The 21,077-nt window shown below is 43.0% G+C and overlaps 1 non-coding gene across 1 annotated transcript; it reads right to left on the bottom strand.

Moving 5' to 3' along the window:
* Positions 1–16,390: 16,390 nt before the first annotated feature.
* Trnat-ugu (transfer RNA threonine (anticodon UGU)) lies at positions 16,391–16,465 on the bottom strand. The gene has a single exon. It is a non-coding gene; the product is annotated as a tRNA-Thr (tRNA).
* Positions 16,466–21,077: the final 4,612 nt, after the last annotated feature.

Raw genomic sequence — 21,077 nt, 5'->3', positions numbered from 1 at the left:
TAGGCTGATTGTGTGATAATTCTCGCACTTGTCAGCTCTTGCCACCTTCGGAATTGTGTGGATGATGCTTTTCCGAAAGTCGGATGGTATGTCGCCAGACTCATATATTCTACACACCAACGTGAATAGTCGTTTTGTTGCCACTTCCCCTAATGATTTTAGAAATTCTGATGGAATGTTATCTATCCCTTCTGCCTTATTTGACTGTAAGTCCTTCAAAGCTCTTTTAAATTCCGATTCTAATACTGGATCCCCTACCTCTTCTAAATCGGCTCCTGTTTCTTCTTCTATCACATCAGACAATTCTTCACCCTCATAGAGGCTTTCAATGTATTCTTTCCACCTATCTGCTCTCTCCTCTGCATTTAACAGTGGAATTCCCGTTGCACTCTTAATGTTACCACAGTTGCTTTTAATGTCACCAAAGGTTGTTTTGACTTTCCTGTATGCTGAGTCTGTCCTTCCGACAATCATACTTTTTCGATGTCTTCACATTTTTCCTGCAGCCATTTCGTATTAGCTTCCCTGCACTTTCTATTTATTTCATTCTTCAGCGACTTGTATTTCTGTATTCCTGATTTTCCCGGAACACGTTTGTACTTCCTCCTTTCATCAATCAACTGAAGTATTTCTTCTGTTACCCATGGTTTCTTCGCAGCTACCTTCTTTGTACCTATGTTTTGCTTCCCAACTTCTGTGATGGCCCTTTTTAGAGACGTCCATTCCTCTTCAACTGTGTTGCCTACTGCGCTATTCCTTATTGCTGTATCTATAGCGTTAGAGAACTTCAAACGTATTTCGTAATTCCCTAGAACTTCGGTATCCCACTTCTTAGCGTATTGATTCTTCCTGACTAATGTCCTGAACTTCAGCCTACTCTTCATCACTACTATATTGTGATCTGAGTCTATATCTGCTCCTGGGTACGCCTTACAATCCAGTATCTGATTTCGGAATCTTATCTCGTCATTCCTTAGAACTTCGGTATCCCACTTCTTGTTGTTGTTGTTGTCTTCAGTCCTGAGACTGGTTTGATGCAGCTCTCCATGCTACTCTATCCTGTGCAAGCTGCTTCATCTCCCAGTACCTACTGCAACCTACATCCTTCTGAATCTGCTTAGTGTACTCATCTCTCGGTCTCCCTCTACGATTTTTACCCTCCACGCTGCCCTCCACTACTAAATTGGTGATCCCTTGATGCCTCAGGACAAGTGCTACCAACCGATCACTTCTTCTAGTCAAGTTGTGCCACAAACTTCTCTTCTCCCCAATCCTATTCAATACCTCCTCATTAGTTACGTGATCTATCCACCTTATCTTCAGTATTCTTCTGTAGCACCACATTTCGAAAGCTTCTATTCTCTTCTTGTCCAAACTAGTTATCGTCCATGTTTCACTTCCATACATGGCTACACTCCAAACAAATACTTTCAGAAACGACTTCCTGATACATAAATCTATATTCGATGTTAACAAATTTCTCTTCTTCAGAAACGCTTTCTTTTCCATTGCCAGTCTACATTTTATATCCTCTCTACTTCGACTATCATCAGTTATTTTGCTCCCCAAATAGCAAAACTCCTTTACTACTTTAAGTGTCTCATTTCCTAATCTAATTCCCTCAGCATCACCCGATTTAATTTGACTACATTCCATTATCCTCGTTTTGCTTTTGTTAATGTTCATCTTATATCCTCCTTTCAAGACACTGTCCATTCCGTTCAACTGCTCTTCCAAGTCCTTTGCCGTCATCGGCGAACCTCAAAGTTTTTACTTCGTCTCCATGAATTTTAATACCTACTCCAAATTTTTCTTTTGTTTCCTTTACTGCTTGCTCAATATACAGATTGAATAACATCGGGGAGAGGCTAGAACCCTGTCTCACTCCTTTCCCAACCACTGCTTCCCTTTCATGCCCCTCGACTCTTATTACTGCTATCTGGTTTCTGTACAAATTATAAATAGCCTTTCGCTCCCTGTATTTTACCCCTGCCACCTTGAGAATTTGAAAAAGAGTATTCCAGTCAACATTGTCAAAAGCTTTCTCTAAGTCTACAAATGCTAGAAACGTAGGTTTGCCTTTTCTTAATCTTTCTTCTAAGATAAGTCGTAAGGTCAGTATTGCCTCACGTGTTCCAACATTTCGACGGAATCCAAACTGATCCTCCCCGAGGTCTGCATCTACCAGTTTTTCCATTCGTCTGTAAAGAATTCGCGTTAGTATTTTGCAGCCGTGGCTTATTAAACTGATAGTTCGGTAATTTTCACATCTGTCAGCACCTGCTTTCTTTGGGATTGGAATTATTATATTCTTCTTGAAGTTTGAGGGTATTTCGCCTGTCTCATACATCTTGCTCACCAGCTGGTAGAGTTTTGTCAGGACTGGCTCTCCCAAGGCCGTCAGTAGTTCTAATGGAATGTTGTCTACTCCGGGGGCCTTGTTTCGACTCAGGTCTTTCAGTGCTCTGTCAAACTCTTCACGCAGTATCGTATCTCCCATTTCGTCTTCATCTACATCCTCTTCTATTTCCATAATATTGTCCTCAAGTACATCGCCCTTGTATAAACCTTCTATATACTCCTTCCACCTTTCTGCCTTCCCTTCTTTGCTTAGAACTAGGCTGCCATCTGAGCTCTTGATATTCATACACGTGGTTCTCTTCTCTCCAAAGGTCTCTTTAATTTTCCTGTAGGCAGTATCTATCTTACCCCTAGTGAGATAAGCTTCTACATCCTTACATTTGTCTTCTAGCCATCCCTGTTTAGCCATTTTGCACTTCCTGTCGATCTCATTTTTGAGACGTTTGTATTCCTTTTTGCCTGCTTCATTCACTGCATTTTTATATTTTCTCCTTTCATCAATTAAATTCAATATTTCTTCTGTTACCCAAGGATTTCTAGCAGCCCTCGTCTTTTTACCTACTTTATCCTCTGCTGCCTTCACTACTACATCCCTCAGAGCTACCCATTCTTCTTCTACTGTATTTCTTTCCCCTATTCCTGTCAATTGTTCCCTTATGCTCTCTCTGAAACTCTGTACAACCTCTGGTTCTTTCAGTTTATCCAGGTCCCATCTCCTTAATTTCCCACATTTTTGCAGTTTCTTCAGTTTTAATCTACAGGTCATAACCAATAGATTGTGGTCAGAGTTCACATCTGCCCCTGGAAATGTCTTACAACTTAAAACCTGGTTCCTAAATCTCTGTCTTACCATTATATAATCAATCTGATACCTTTTAGTATCTCCAGGGTTCTTCCACGTATACAACCTTCTTTCATGATTCTTAAACCAAGTGTTAGCTATGATTAAGTTGTGCTCTGTGCAAAATTCTACTAGGCGGCTTCCTCTTTCATTTCTTAGCCCCAATCCATATTCACCTACTATGTTTCCTTCTCTCCCTTTTCCTACACTCGAATTCCAGTCACCCATTACTATTAAATTTTCGTCTCCCTTCACTATCTGAATAATTTCTTTTATTTCATCGTACATTTCTTCAATTTCTTCATCATCTGCAGAGCTAGTTGGCATATAAACTTGTACTACTGTAGTAGGTGTGGGCTTCGTATCTATCTTGGCCACAATAATGCGTTCACTATGCTGTTTGTAGTAGCTTACCCGCATTCCTATTTTCCTATTCATTATTAAACCTACTCCTGCATTACCCCTATTTGATTTTGTGGTTATAACCCTGTAGTCACTTGACCAGAAGTCTTGTTCCTCCTGCCACCGAACTTCACTAATTCCCACTATATCTAACTTTAACCCATCCATTTCCCTTTTTAAATTTTCTAACCTACCTGCCCGATTAAGGGATCTGACATTCCACGCTCCTTTTTAGCGTATTGATTCTTCCTGACTAATGTCCTGAACTTCAGCCTACTCTTCATCACTACTGTATTGTGATCTGAGTCTATATCTGCTCCTGGGTACGTGTTACAATCCAGTATCTGATTTCGGAATCTCTGTCTGACCATGATGTAATCTAATTGAAATCTTCCCATATCTCCCGGCCTTTCCCAAGTATACCTCCTCCTCTTGTGATTCTTGAACAGGGTATTCGCTATTACTAGCTGAAACTTGTTACAGAACTCAATTAGTCTTTCTCCTCTTTCATTCCTTGTCCCAAGCCCATATTCTCCTGCGACGTTTTCTTCTACTCCTTCCCCTACAACTGCATTCCAGTAGCCCATGACTATTAGATTTTCGTCCCCCTTTACATACTGCGTTACCCTTTCAATATCCTCATATACTTTCTCTATCTGTTCATCTTCAGCTTGCGACGTCGGCATGTATACCTGAACTATCGTTGTCGGTGTTGGTCTGCTGTCGATTCTGATTAGAACAACCCAGTCACTGAACCGTTCACAGTAACACACCCTCTGCCCTACCTTCCTATTCATAACGAATCCTACACCTGTTATACCGTTTTCTGCTGCTGTTGATATTACCCGATACTTATCTGACCAGAAACCCTTGTCTTCCTTCCACTTCACTTCACTGACCCCTACCATATCTAGATTGAGCCTTTGCATTTCCCTTTTCAGATTTTCTAGTTTTCATACCACGTTCAAGCTTCTGACATTCCACGCTCCGACTCGTAGAGCATTATTCTTTCGTTGATTATTCAATCTTTTTCTCATGGTAACCTCCCCCTTGGCAGTCCCCTTCCAGAGATCCGAGTGGGGGACTATTCCGGAATCTTTTGCCAATGGAGAGATCATCATGACACTTCTTCAACTACAGGCCACATGTCCTGTGGATACACGTTACGTTTCTTTAATGCAGTGCTTTCCATTGCCTTCTGCATCCTCATGTCGTTGATCATTGCTGATTCTTCCGCCTTTAGGGGCAATTTCCCACCCCTAGGACAAGAGAGTGCCCTGAACCTCTATCAGCTCCTCCGCCCTCTTTGACAAGGCCGTTGGCAGAATGAGGCTGACTTCTTATGCCGGAAGTCTTCGGCCGCCAATGCTGATTATTTATCAAAATTTAGGCAGTGGCAGGGATCGAACCCAGGACCGTAGACGATTTGATAATGAATCAAAGACGCTACCCCTAAACCACGGGTACAAGCCCGTATTCAGCAGTAAATGTGAAATGGCTCATGATGAGGATGAGGGGGAGGAGGAATGACTTTGTTGCTGAAGTTTAATAAATTTTCAGTATTCGTATGTACTTAAGGAGGCACATCATTTTAAAGAGGCATTAGTACAGCAGTGTTATACCGTGTGCATTAAGAAAAGTCAGTAATCTCCCATGCAGTTAGCTCTGTCTGGAAACTGTAACGCCAAAATGGTGGTAATGAACTACACTATACAAGCCATCATAGAGAAATGATAGGAGAACCAGAGTAAATTATGTTTTCTTTAATAAATGTCAATGACATTTCAAGCAAATGTGACAATGACGAAAAAGATGTGATCATAATATTCCACGCTTGGCTTCACCATACACGAAAAATATTTTACACCGCTTGCGCTGTAAATTGCTGCAATTATGAAGTAGGTTTTTTGAATCTCTAAACTCCTTCTCTCAGTAGGCATAGTTAAGAAAACTCTATGGCCTTGGTTTTCATGAACAAACTAATTTTTCGCAAGACTGAGAGCGTTTCTCTTATTTCGTTGTGACCAGTTTCGACGAATTGTGCCCATCTTCAGATTAAAACAAATATTTTATTACACTGTCAGCATCGTCAGCTGCATTCTGTCTGCTCTCATTACTGTGTTCTTGTTTATGCAAGTCACCCATACGATACTAAGTATATAAATAGCCCCATGCAATACAGGAGGAGAGCAAGACGACATGCAGTCGATCATACCGATAACCCTTTCGTGGGCAAAATTATTGAGCAGTTTTTTTAATGAATGGAGAGAAGATTTAACAAATTGGTATATTTATCATACAGAATATCAAATTTGCTCCAACTGTGAAAGTGAGGTCACACAACAAGGTGGGAGGTATTCTTCCCACTGCCCTTCCTTAGAGTTAAATGACAAAAACATCTTTTTCAATATATGTCATATTTATTTGATAAATTTACTTCTCTTGTTACAATGATTGTTCACAATTACTTGCCATGAAATTTTCTGGAACATGGGCCTATGCAAAGTGGTATTTCACAATATGTACAAACACAGCGAGTGCTCTTTTCCGCATCTTTGGTACTACAATGACGGCACGTCCAGTAGGTTTCTCCTAAAATGGGTTGATGCTCCCCTACAGCCACATGACGAAAATCTTCAGATACTTTACCCCTTTTTCCCAGAAAGACATGTTTTTGACCACATCTTTTTTTGGGATGAGAAGCCAGCGATCAATTGTCTGGCTAGATGGATCCTGTATGTGAGCTGGTCATGCTGTCCACTTTCTGTTTTACTTATTTTCCACAGGATAAAACTGTTCACTGCAGCAACGTCCACCAGCAAATAAAATATTCTGTGCCACCATTTCACAGAACGTCTGCCAATAGCATACCTTTCTTCTAGTTGATCAAACTTATCGACACCACCCATTATTTTGTTATATTCTGCTACAACTTCAGTACAAGGAATCTCTGTACTAGTTTTTCCTTTTCACTGTGGCTGTTTCTCATGGGTCATGAATTCAGGACAGGAAAGTAACTGGACGGTTATCCATTTTACTGCAGAAATGGCTCCTTTTGTTTCAATCTGGAATTCTCTTCGTTACAATTTTACGTTTTCTTTCATAAATTTGGATAAATCAAAAGTATTTACCTTATACTATAGCTTTGAGGAAAAAATCACGAAATGTCACGCAAACAGCACTGAAAGGCTCTACAGAGCAACACTCAGCTATACAATGCCTCTGCGCGAAGGTACAGCAAAAACGGCGGCAACTTCCGATTGGAAGTAGTACCCTATACTGTTCACTAGGTGGTAGCACCGTACAGAGCTGGGAACTGGAATCCCAAGGGACAAGGAGCGAGTTCATTGTAGTGGGAAGCATGTTTCCCACGGCTCACGAAAGTGATAACGTAGTAAATCTGAAGATAGGCATAATGGCTCGAAACCAGTCATGGCAATGAAATAAGGCTTTTTAAAGGTACTCGTGGGTAGTCACCGTGGGATTACAACTTGATAATAAATTCAGTTGGGAGGAGCACACCACAGAACTGCAGAAACGCCTTAACAAATCTGTATTTGCAATTCGAGTGTCAGCAGACATAGGCGACATAAAAGTGAAAAAGGTTGCATACTTTGCCTACTTTCATTCCATAATGTCATATGGTATAATATTTTGGGGTAACTCTTCAAGTCAAACAAAAGTTTTCAGAGTCCAAAAGCGTGTAATACGTATTATTTGTGGAGTAAATTCACGGACGTCTTGTAGAAACCTCTTCAAAGAACTGGGTATACTAACTACTGCCTCTCAGTATATTTACTCCTTAATGAAATTTGTCCTAAATAATAGATCTCTTTTTCCAACAAACAGCTCAGTTCATACATACAATACCGGGAACAAAAATGATCTGCACAAGGACTTAAAAGCAGTTACTTTAGTTCAAAAAGGGGTCCACTACTCAGGAACACTCATCTTCAATAATTTGCCAGCAAACATAAAAAATTTAGTTACAAATAGAGATCAGTTTAAAAGGAGCCTGAAAGACTTACTAGTGGCCAACTCCTTCTACTCCATTGACGAATTTTTTAATAGAAACAAATTATGTGTTGTATATACTTATACTATTAGTATTGTTATTTCAGCTTTAAAAAAAATAAAAAAAGGTGACATGTTCCACATCCACGAGGATCTCCTCAACACGGATCTATGGAGCGAAAACTAATCTAATCTAATCTTCAACAATCGTCAATAGAAACTTTTACCTGATTGTATATTTTACCTAGTTGCATCTGTGTCTGTTTAACGTGAGCGACAAAAAGACAAAAAATATAGTGCCTACCTTTCAATGCTATCCAGATGATTTTTCTTGCAGACCCATGTAGTGCTCCACCGCGAGACTGGTTCCGGGTGCTACTGACGTCTGTCCACATAGCGATGTTTGTGCTGATTTCCGGGTACTCGGCATCGCTCATCTCCTCCCTGGCAGGCTTGACGCCGTATGAAATCGACAGCCTAGAAAAGATGTCTGCCAGCGGGAAATACACCGTCCATCTCACCAGTAATCCAGAGAAATTATTTGTAAGTGAACCTTAACTGCAAGTAGTTGTGTTTGTGTTACCAAACAAGTAATATGCCGTTCCAAAATGCAATGAAATTTTTATTTGCCTTTCCAGTTGCTATAGTTTTCTTCATTTCGGTTTAAGATCACACTTTGAAGTGAACATACTCTTGTACAGTTCCTGCTAGGTAGTAAAACTTCATTGGGAAAAAAGAAATATAAAACAGAGATCATCCCAATTTGCTGAGAGGGAAATTCTGTGCAACGTTAGTATTCAAATCTAAAAATAAGAAAAAGTGAGGAAAATGAAATTACTACGCCCAAATCTCGAACTTGGTTATTAGCTCATTTCCACCTACATTTATCAGTAATGTGTGACGCAACAACGATTTACCCCAGACTTCCACGAGTGCATTTTATATAGTAAGTAGGTAGAAAAAACCCACCAGGAATGATGAATCTGGAAATTATAACGTTACGCATATGTAGGCAATCTAGTCGGCCGCCTAGTATTTGACACAGTACCACACAAGCGGTTTGCAGTGAAATTGCGTGCTTGGGAAATATCGTCTCAGTTATGAGACCTGATTCGTGATTTCCCGTCAGAGAGGTCACAGGTCGTAGTAATTGACGGCAAGTCGTCGAGTAAAACGGAAGTGATTTCTGCCGTTCCCTAAGGTAGTATATATAGGCTCTTTGCTGTTCCTTATCTATATCAACGAATAGGGAGACAATCTGAGCTGTCGTCTTAGGTTGTTTGCAGATGACGCTGTCGTTAATCGACTAATAAAATCATCAGAAGATCAAAACAAATTGCAAAACGATTTAGAAAAGATATCTGAATGGTGCGAAAATTGGCAGTTGACCCTAAATAACGATAAATGTGAGGTCATTCAGCTGAGTGCTAAAAGGAATCCGTTACACTTCAGTTACACGATAAATCAGTCAAATATAAAGGCCGTAAATTCAACTTAATACCTAGAAATTACAATTACGAACAACTTAGACCGTGCGGTTCTAGGCGCTACAGTCTTGAACCGCGAGACCGCTACGGTCGCAGGTTCGAATCCTGCCTCGGGCATTGATGTGTGTGATGTCCTTGGGTTAGTTAGGTTTAAGTAGTTCTAAGTTCTAGAGGACTGATGACCTCAGAAGTTGAGTCCCATAGTGCTCAGAGCCATTTGAACCATAACTTAAATTGGAAGAACACATAGAAAATGTGGTGGGAAAGACTAACCAAAGGCTGTATTTTTTTTTTTTTTTTTTTTTTTTTTTTTTTTTTTTTTTTTTTTTTTGCGGGACACTTAAAAAGTGTAACTAAGGAGACTGCTTAACACTACGCTTGTCCGTCCACTTTTAGAATACTGCTGCGCGATGTGGTATCCTTACCAGATAGGATTAACAGAGTACATCGAAAAAGGTCAAAGAAGGGCAACACGTTTTGTATTATCGCAAAATGGGGTAGGGGGAGGTGGAGGGTGTCACGGATATGATACAGGATTTGTGGTGGACATCATTAAAAGGGGGCGTTTTTCGTTGCGACCAAATCTTCTCACGAAATTCCAATCGCCAACTTTCTCCTCCGAATCCGAAAATATTTTGTTGACACCGACCTAAATAGGGAGAAACGATCACCACGATAAAATAAGGGAAATTAGAGCTCGTACGGAAAGAAATAAGTGCTCATTCTTTCCGCGAGCTATACGAGTTTGGAATAATACAGAATTGTGAAGGTGTTTCGATGAACCCTCCGCCAGGCACTTAAGTGTAATTTGCAGCATATCCATGTAGATGTAGAACTGATGCAACATAATGTGAATTTGTTTGCGAAGCTGTGCGGCCCCATGGCCGATAGAACGAGGCCGTTGGGCGGACCGCCACAGTCGCTCCATGCGAGCCACGTGCGTTAACAAAGGACTGTATGTGGGGAAAAATCACTAAGCTAGGAATCTGAACGGCTGTTACTCGGATCTACTTTGGGCAGGAAATGCTCCAGGAAACGGCGGAGTGTCATAAAATCTTAAAAATGGCTAAGTTACAGCTCTTTGAGATTCGACAGTGACTCACAGATATTAGCGCAAACCTGAATACATCTGCGATCTCCCCAAAAATGAGGCACATCCAAAGACACAACTGTATCTCAATATCTTTAAAAACTGCAGAAGTTACTGTTTCACAGTGAATAAACATTTACACAATGAACCTCTGAATTAACTACTTTTAATCGCTTCGTACGACTTCAATAAAACGTACCTCTGATGTCTGCATTGCAGTATAGTTATCATCCCTGAAGACTACGTACCTGTATCTACGAGGGTTGGAATTTTAATAGTGGCAACTATTTATTTACAGCTCGTACAAAATAGATACGTGTTTCAAAGTTTTACTGACCTTCAAAGTAGTCACCAGCATTGTGTATAACCCGTCGCCAGCGATGTGTAAGCCGTAGGATACTCTTAGCAGTGCCAGTTGCGTTGACAGTTCGAGAGGCGCGGTCTGTTGCCCGATAAATTTGTAGCAGTTCTGAAGCGAATGCCATGAAGTGTCCCCTTCATTTTAGAAATCGATTTGAACTTTCGAGGGCTTAAGTCAGGGGAGCGCAGTAGGTTCTATGGCACTTAGCAGCCCCATCAGTCGAACAAATCAGTAACAGCTTGCACTGTATGTGCTTGAGCATTGTCCTGCTAAATGATGGTCAAGTCCTGCATGAAGTGTCATCACTTCTGTCTCTAAGCTGGTAGTAGGTTTTGTTCCAAAAAATGAACAGCAGTAAACTCTCAGCATCGGCACAAAATTTGTGCTGGTACCACAAGAAATTTGGCAAAGACGCGCGAAAGTGTACACCGCCATGCAAATGGAAACATGAAGCGAAAAACATAGCAGCAACAACTACTCACACTGTGAGGTAGAATTGTCTGGGTTTCCACCCAATTTTTCTTGAAGTATCAGTATCCCTTAGAGCTCTAACGTCCGAAATGGGTATTCTGATTATTCGGATTGGCTTGGCTGCAGTATTGGCTTGAGGACGTCCCTATCCCCTGCTATATCTTCCTGTCCGCGATGGCCGGCCGGGGTGGCTATCGCAGCATGGGAGGTGTGGGCTCCTGTCACAGGTGGAACAGCTGTGGCTGTAACAGTCATTAATGAAGTTGTGTAGAATAAGTGATCAGAGGCACATGTTCTCTGTGTAGTATGTTGAGCAAAATAGTTCACTGTATGCTGGCCACTGAAGGTTGATGGTGAAGTATGAAATGCCCTTGTGCTGCATTGAACAGTGAGATCCGGTCCGAAACATGCGTGAGCATCAGACTGTGGAACTTGTGTGGTGGCGATGTCAGTATGATGTGGTGTAAGCATGGAAGACAAAGCACTGGGTTCATGTCACTGTGAACTCAATGAGGTTAGAGGGCTCAGTTGTGTCGTGCGAGGAGGTGAGTGCTCCCGTTCCATTTTAACAGCTGCTTGTACAGGGTAATACACTTGAGCTTCACAGGGGTGACCGCTACGGTCGCAGGTTCGAATCCTGCCTCGGGCATGGATGTGTGTGATGTCCTTAGGTTAGTTGGGTTTAACTAGTTCTAAGTTCTAGGGGACTGATGACCTTAGAAGTTAAGACCCATAGTGCTCAGAGCCATTTGAACCCGTCCGCGATACAGTTGTGTCAGGAGAAGGCCGGGCAGCCGCGCCAACTTGTTACCAACATGAGGCCCGCCACAGCGGGTGCAAGTTTACTTCTCTTCTTTGCTTCTGTCGCCGTCGTGCTCTCCTGACTACCTGACGAAGCGCAGGGCTCCCTTCTGGATTCTTGAAGTACTGTGGCTTCATGTCCATGTCGGGCTGGAGAGTTTCCACCATCATCGGGAAGCCTAGCAGCTTCTCCTAGGTGAAGATGTCGTCTGCCGTTTGCACGACCACGACAAACAGCGGCGGCTTCGTCCAGTTCGTTCAGCTATGCAACCTGAGGGACGTATTTCCGAAACCGGCGCGAGACAGTTCCCCCTTGATTGCCGTTTCGTCGCAGCCCCAAGGTAGCCTACGGATGGGGGCCGTAGTCGTCTTCTCGCGCCTTTTTGGTGGCGTATTCTCCTTCTGGGACGCCTCCATGATGTGGAAGGCCATAGAGCTCTTGGGTGCTTTATCGTCGGCCATGGTGGCTCCCTGGAGCTCTATAGTGGCATCGGAGTCGATTGACTTGATACCGACTTCTTGTTTACCACTGCCGACAGTCGCATAGTACTTATCTGCCCATCTCGTACCTTTGCATTTTATGTGCAGACATGGAACAGGAGTACGATCGTCTTCTTCCCTCCGTGGTTCGGGAAACTCGCTGAGTTCGACTACAGAAGGCCTCTTCACTGCCTTGGGGTACATCTTTCTTCCTTTGCCCAAGTTGAGGCGTAAGTACGCGACAAAATTTGCTTTGAGCCGTACAAACAACACACAACAACTCTGCTTTGTCCAGCCACGGCGCAATCACGATGCGTCAGCACGCGGCAGCCGAAGCACGTCGACATCTCATTGAATCCCCGCAATCGCGAGTGTACAGTGGTGTATAAACATTCCATGTGACTATTACTTGTCACCTTAATTACTCTTCGGTGCTAGTGATATAGACGGGTCGAGCGGTGGTTCTAGGTGCTTCAGTCCGGAACCACGGGACTACTACGGTCGTAGGTTCGAATCCTGCCTCGAGCATGGATGTGTGTGATGTCCTTAGGTTAGTTAGGTTTAAGTAGTTCTAAGTCTAGGGGACTGATGACCTCAGATGTTAAGTCCCATAGTGCTTAGAGCCATTTGAATTTTGATATAGACGATTCGATGCCTCTCTTGACAGTTAACTGTTGAACCTTTCACCCTTATAAGCTATCATGTATAGATGTGTTCCATGCGGAAATAAATGTTCAGTTCTATCAGATACCACACGTTGGTGCATAAGTTCGTAGCGTTTTGTTTTGCATGTTGGTATTCCGGTTGCTATGGTCTATATACCGATTGTCGTTTTTCATTTACAGTGTCTCGGGCAAATTGGCAGTAATTTTCAATTTTATTTTTCCTTATTGTGGTTTAACAGATTACCATTTTATTGTGTGGCACTTTTCTCCGATTTCATGTATTCAGTCTGTATGATTTAACTTTAGTCGTACTATTTTATTTTGCATTTAAACAGGTATGCAAAAAGTAATGACGAAAGGAACTTCCACATGTCGTATCATTGCCTAGTAAATGAAACTTGGACCATACACAGAAATAACTGCTACGACATTGTACAGAAGATTGCTGAAATAAATACGCAGTGGTAGAAATGACAATTTTATTCCAAAACAATAACATACGGAAGCCGCTGCAGTTTATCGTGGTCGCCTGGACATAACAAGGTACATCTACATCTACCTGTACATCTACATCTACATGGTTACTTTGCAATTCACAGAGGCAGAGGGTTCATCGAACCATTTTCATACTAATTCTCTACCATTCCACTCTAGAATGGCGCGTGCGTTAAAGGAACACGTAAATCTTTCCGTTCGAGCTCTGATTTCTCTTATTTTATTATGATGATCATTTCTCCCTATGAAGGTGGGCGTCAACAAAATATTTTCGCATTCAGAAGAGAAACTTGGTGATTGAAATTTCGTAAATAGATCTAGCCGCAAAGAAAACCACCTTTGTTTCGGTGGCTGCCACCCCAATTCGCGTATCATATCAGTGACACTCTCACCTTTATTGTGCGATAACACGAAACAAGCTGCCCATCTTTGCATTTTTTCGATGTCCTCCGTCAATCCTACCCGCTAACGATCCCACACCGCGCAGCAATATTTCAGCAGAGGACGGACAAGTGTAATGTAGGCTGTCTCTTTAGTGGGTTTGTCGCATCATCTAAGTGTTCTGCCAACAAGTGAGTTTTGCGAATATAAAAATATGTGACACAAGTGGTTATATCTCTTGATTACGTGGTTGTTAAAATTGTCAGTTATCACGAGCTCCCGGCCACCAGGTTGGTAAGGAAATCTTTCGGCGCAGTGTTCCATTCCTCCAACAGCGCGACTGACGACTGGCTGGGTGGGCGTTGGTGCACGTAGACACGCTGCAGTATGTTGCCTCAAAGCGTCCCACATGTGCTCTGATGGATTTAAGCCGGGGAACGGGCAGGCGAAGTCCAGTCGCCGTATATCCCACGTTCCAGGAGCTCCTCCACTTGGGCTGTTTGATGAGGTCGCGCCTTACCATCCACAAAAATCAGACAAATGCGAGTAGGACTGCCACTCTAAGGCTACCGTACGTGTAGACGACTCATATAAAGGGTATATCTTCTTTTAATTTAAGTGAGTTTTGCGAATATAAAAATATGTGACATAAATGGCCGTACCTCTTGATTGCATTCACGTAGAAGCTTGAATTGTTTTGCACCGGCGAGGATCCGTAGACCTTAGTAACTGATACCAATTTAATTTGATACCTCTGGCCGATCCTCTGAAAAAAGCGTCTTGACAGACTGATAGACAGACAGACAACAAAGTAACGCTGTACCACACAAGCGGCTCGTACTGAAATTGCGTGCTTATGGAATATCGTGTCAGTTACGTGACTGGATTTGTGATTTCCTGTCAGAGAGGACACAGTCCGTAGTAATTGACGGGAAGTCATCGAGTAAAACAGAAGTGTTTTCAGGCATTCCCCAAGATAGTGTTATAGGCCCTTTGCTGTTCCTTATCTATACAAACGGTTTGGGAGACAATCTGAGCAGCCGTTCAATATGGTTCAAATGGCTCTGAGCACTATGGGACTTAACAGCTATGGTCATCAGTCCCCTAGAACTTAGAACTACTTAAACCTAACTAACTTAAGGACATTACACAACACCCAGTTATCACGAGGCAGAGAAAATCCCTGATCCCGCCGGGAATCGAACCCGGGAACCCGGGCGCGGAAAGCGATGAGCAGCCGTCTTAAGTTATTTGGAGATGACGCTGTCGTTTATCGACTAATAAAGCCATCATAAGATTTAAAAAATGCAAAATGAATTAGAAAAGACATCTGAATGGTGCGATAAGTATCAGTTGACACTAAATAACGAAAAGTGTGAGGTCATCTACATGAGTGCTAAAAGGAGCTCATTAAACTTCGGTTACACGATAAATCAGTCTAATTTAAAAGTCGTAAATTCAACTAAATACCTAGGTATTACAATTACGAACAACTTGAATTGGAAAGAACTCAAAGAAAATGTTGTGGGGAAGGCTAACCAAAGACTGCGTTTTATTGACAGGACACTTAGAAAATGTAACAGACCTACTAAGGTGATTGCCTCCACTATGCTTGTCCGTCCTCTTTTAGAATACTGCTGTCCGGTGTGGGATCCTTTAGCAGATAGGACTGACGGAGTACGTCGAAAAAGTTCAAAGAAAGGCAGCATGTTTCGTATTATCGTGAAATATGGGAGAGAGTGTCACGGAAATGATACAGGATTTGGGCTGGAAATCATTAAAAGAAAGGCGTTTTTCGTTGTGACGGAATCATCTCACGAAACTCAAATCACCAACTTTCTCCACCGAATGCGAAAATATTTGGTTGACACAGACCTACATCGAGAGGAACGATCACTACGATAAAATAAGGGAAATCAGAGCTCGTACGGAAAGATACAGGTGTTCATTCTTTCCGCGCGCTATACGAGATTGACATAACAGAGAATTGTGAATGTGGCTCGATGAGCGCTCTGCCAGGCACTTAAATGTGATTTGCAGAGTATCCCTGTAGATGGAGATGCATTCCATTTTCACAGATTGAGGTACTGAACCCTAAAAATGGAGTCATGCCCGACTGAACTATTGAAAAGACGTACATGGGGAATTAATAAAGTATCGCAATAATGTTGACCGATGAGTGCACCGTGCTCAAAGATTTGGAAGTCAATACGGCCACGCAACATTATGCCTCCCCGCACCTGGACCACCAAAACAATTGTGAAACTGTACTCTTTCTCTATGCGCGTCTTTTCCGATCCTGATTTCTTTCTTAAGGGTGACAGCGCGCGATCGCATCGATCAGCGCAGCTGTAGAAGCACATGGAACAAGAGGATATTCAGTGAATGGGTTGAGCTGCCCGTTTCCCCGACTTAAACCCCAACAAGCACCTATTTTATTTCAGAACAAGAGATATGTTCCTGCGTGAAATTACAATTAAATCAATACCACTAGCTGCTGACGGGCGTTGATATACATCAACGGGGACAGGTGAAAATGCGTGCCCAGGCCGGGACTCGAACCCGGGATCTCCTGCTTACATGGCAGACGCTCTATCCATCTGAGCCACCGAGGACTCAGAGGATAGTGCGACTGCAGTGCTTTATCACCGGCACGCTAACCGTGAGAACCACATTCTCAACTTATAGTCCACACAATACATTCATAGCGCCCCTGCCATTATACTCATTACTCGCGGCAGACAATCCACCGAGTCACGTAAGAGTTCAAGTAAATAGTGTGCATCCGCACTGAAGATGGTCTTCAGCCAGTTAGCCTTAAACGATATGAAGATGGCATCTGTTCTTTCGTACAGTGTGCCGGCGATAAATCCCTGCAGTTGCACTAACGTCTGTTCTCTCGGTGGCTCAGATGCATAGAGCGTCCGCCATGTAAGCTGGAGATCCCGGGTTTGGGTCCTAGTGGGGGTACATATTTTCAACTGTCCCCGTTGATGTATATCAACTCCCTTCATCAGCGTGTCCACATGCACCAACGACCGGGAACAGTTATCAACCGTGCTGGTGGAGAATGAACATCATACTACAAGAACGCCTCACAAACCTTGGGCCAACATGCACAGCCGTCTGTTGTGATCACACACCCTATTAAGGACCATCTTCTGCTTTTTGTATTGTCCAGAGGACTATGATAAATCGCAGTGAGTTCAGTGTATTTACTGTTTTTTCCTTAAAATGGTATTTGTGTTTGCCCCATTGCGTACTACACTCAGTTACCCTCTGTACTGTGCTATAGTACACCGAGATGACAAAAGTCATGGGATGGCAATATGCACATATACAGAAGGCGGTAGTTTCGTGTACACAAGGTGTAAGAGGGCAGTGCATTGGTGGAGCTGTCACTTGTACTCAGGTGTCTCATGTGAAAAGGTTTCTGACTGATTGTGGTCTCACGAAGGGAATTAACAGACGTTGAATGCAGAACTGTAGTTCGAGCCAGACGCATGCGATATTTCATTTCGGGAATCGTGTTAGAGAATTCAATATTCCGGGATCCACAGGGTCAAGAATGTGCCAATAATGCCAAGTGTCAGGGATTATCTCTCAAGGTGGATAACGCAGTGGCCGACGGCATCCACGAAACGACCGAGACCAGCGACGTTTGCGTAGAGTTGTCAGAGCTAACAAACGAAGAGCACCGCGTGAAAATGACGCAAAAATTAATTGGGAAGTACGACGAACGCTTCCGTCAGTACAGTGCGGCGACATGTGGCATTAATGGGCTATGGCAGCAGACGACCGACGCGAGTGCCGATGCTACGACATCGGGTGTAGCGCCGCTCCTCGCCTCGTGACCATATCGATTGGACCCTAGACGATTGGAAAATCGTGATCTTGTCAGATGAGTCCCGGTTTCAATTGTTGAGAGCTGGTGGAAGCTTTCGAGTCTGGCGCAGACACCACTGAGCCATGGACCCAAGTTGTCAACAAAGACTGTGCAAGCAGGTAGTGGCTCCATGATAATATGAGGTGTGCTTACATAAATGGACTGGGTCTTCTGCTCCAATAGAACCGATCATTGAGTCGAAATGGTTATGTTCGGCTACTTGGAAAACGTTTGCAGCCATTCATGTACTTCTTGATACCAAACAACAATGGAGTTTTGGAGGATGACAATGCGTCATGTCACCAGGCCACAGTTGTTCACGATTCGTTTGAAGAACATTCTGGACAATTAGAGCGAACTGTTTGGCCACCCAGATCACCTGACATGAATCCTATCGACTATTTATGGGACATGATCGTTCGCAAAATCATGCATCGGCAACACTTTCTCAATTTTGGACACCTATAGAGGCAGCATGGCTCAGTGTTTCGGAAGGGGGATTCCAACGACATGTTTAGTCCATTTCACGTCGAGTTGCTGCACTACGACAGGCAAAATGGAGTCCGACACGATATTAGGAGGTGTCCCACGACTTTTATCGATTCAGTGTATTTCACTCTATCTGTGTTCCAGTTATAACAAGCAACGTCATGCGAAAGTTATTTTCGTTCTGAAGCTTTGCACCTTAGTGTACATACGTACTCTGCAAGCTACTCTGAAGTGCACGGGAGGGGATACTTAACATCATGCCACTTTCCAGTTTCGGATGGAGCTAAAGAAGGACGACTGCTTAAGATCTCTGTACGCACTGTGATTAGTCAGTTTTATCTTCGCAGTCGCCACGGATCGGATAGACAGGGGTTTGCAGCAGATTTCAAGATTCTTCGCTTGGTACTTCCTAAGTAGGCTTTCGTGGGATAATTTACGCTTATCTTCAAGCATATGGCAATTCAGGGTTTTCAACATTTTCTTTTCCGTCTCCCGTAAGTCAATAAACCATGTAGTCATTCTTGCTGTCCTTCCGTGGGTATTTCTTCATCTTCTGCCAGACAGTACTTCGTTACCTGCACCATCTGCAAAAAGTCTGGCCGAGCGGTTCTAGGCGTTTCAGTCTGGAACCGCGCGACCGCTATGGTCGCAGGTTCGAATCCTGCTTCGGGCATGGATGTGTGGGCTGTCCTTAAGTTAGTTAGGTTCAAGTAGATCTAAGTTCTAGGGGACTGAAGACCTCAGATGTTAAGTCCCATAGTCCTCAAAGCCATTTGAACCATTTGCAAAACGTCTGAGATTTCTATTGTCTGCCGTATCATTAATACACAACATGAACAGCAAGAGTCCCCATACACATGAAATCCAGTCACAATTTTTTTATACTCCATATCATCGTGCTCTTGTTAGCAAAAAATCCCTTCACATTTGCTCATAAGTGTTCAGTTAACTAGAAAATGTGTCTCTTTATAAACTAATGATACTAGTCTCTTCTGGCCCTCCTCCTTTTCGTGTCAAAGAAAACGACCGTTTCTGGAATATGTGTACTGTATTCGTACGATTTTTTGCTCCACAGGTGAACGAAAAAGAGGACCTGCATGAGAACTCCTCGATTGACCCATTAGTGAAGGGCTTCACTGTACGCATACACCCCACACACATGGATGCGTTGACTGCGACATGCAAGGAGGATCACTCTGTCACCATGATGAATCTCGGGGAAATCGAGACGTACTTATCCAGTCCAGTGTGTCGTCTAGATATCGTGCCCGATTCCATGTACTGGACCGACGTGATCATTCCTATGAAGAGGAACGCCACTTATCTAGGATTTATCAACTATTTGTAAGTAACTGCGCGTCCACAGCTAGTAGACAGACACTGCTGATGCACCTGCTTTCAGTAATCTCATACCTCGCTCTACCTTCCTTTGTTCCCATCCATGGCATTCTCTTCCCCAGTCGCAGCTAGACTTTCTAACCAAGCACGTGCCTTGCCACATTTAACGAATAAAGAGCTTCCAGCTGTATATGAAGCTTTGTTTAGAGGAAAACAACAGGTTTTATAATATCAGATCACATCTTCAGATTTACATCTATACAAGGATCAAGACAGTCAGTTGATATTATTATCCAAATACGAACACATAACAATCTAAGCAATATGACAAACAATATGAAACACCCAGTGAATAATCTCCAAGAGATTGTAATTATGTCGAGTGTGAAGGTGTACCACCAACACACCATTAATACTCCCGTGGTGCGATTGCCTTGTAAGATCGTATTATCATAATTTTTCGACTGTGTGATTGTTATATACTCTTGAGTCTGGTCGGTTTTATTTTATCTATTTTTTGTGAAATATCTTATAGTTTGTACGGTAGTGTTGCGTAACAGGGGCCACAATCATTCCCATGATATTTAGATATGCGCTGAAGTGTTTGTAATTTTCCCCGTTTATATGTGTGATGGCGCTAGTGCACTCTGCCGCGATATGCGTACCTTACGTGAGTGGTGATGGTAAGTTCCTATGGGACCAAACTGCTGAGGTCAAAGGTCCCTAGGCTTACATACTACTTAATCTAACTTAAAGTAACTTACGCTAAGGACAACACACACAACCATGCCCAAGGCAGGACTCGAACCTCCGACGGAGGGAGCCGCGCGAACTGTGGCAAGGCGTTTGAGACCGTGCGTCTAACCCGCGCGGCTTTTATTATCCGTCGGCCCATTTTCGGATCATAATATCGACTGGTTGTTTTGTATCTTGTTCAGTTGTACATCTGAGGATGTGATTTGATACCACGAAACCAGATAGAAAGATTGTGGAACAGGAGGGGAAAATTGCTGCCCTTCAGGCTGAGTTGGATGAGGCTAGGCGAGAACTGGGCAGGTTAAGGGGGGAGAAGGGTAAACATGGGTGGGAAGTGGCAACAGGCATTAGGAACAGGCCAAGAAATTCTTCTGACATCTTTGTTATTAATATACAAAATAGGTTTGACCTGTTGCCTCAGTCAGAAACTGATGAGCCTCTTACAGAAGTAGATGTAGATAGGGCTCAACAAGCTTTAAGTAGCAAATTGAATAAGAAGGTAGGGAAGTCTGCAAAGAGAAAGAAAGTCTTGTTGCTAGGGGTGTGGGCCAACTTCTGCAGGATGAATTAGGGTCAGAATACCAGGTCACAAGTTTTTTTCAAACCTAGTGCTGGACTGGGGCAGGTTACAGAGGATTTAGGTTCACTATGGGGGGGCTTTACTAAGGAAGATACCGTGGTTATTGTGGGTGGGCCAGGCAACAGTATTGACAGAGATCTGGGGAACACCGTAGAGTGTGACCTGGCAAATATTGCATC

The sequence above is a fragment of the Schistocerca gregaria genome, chromosome 2 (assembly GCF_023897955.1).
Source record: "Schistocerca gregaria isolate iqSchGreg1 chromosome 2, iqSchGreg1.2, whole genome shotgun sequence".
NCBI classification, from domain to species: Eukaryota; Metazoa; Arthropoda; class Insecta; order Orthoptera; family Acrididae; genus Schistocerca; species Schistocerca gregaria.
Note: the sequence above shows the minus strand (reverse complement) of the source record. Positions and strands in the feature narration are given on the sequence as shown.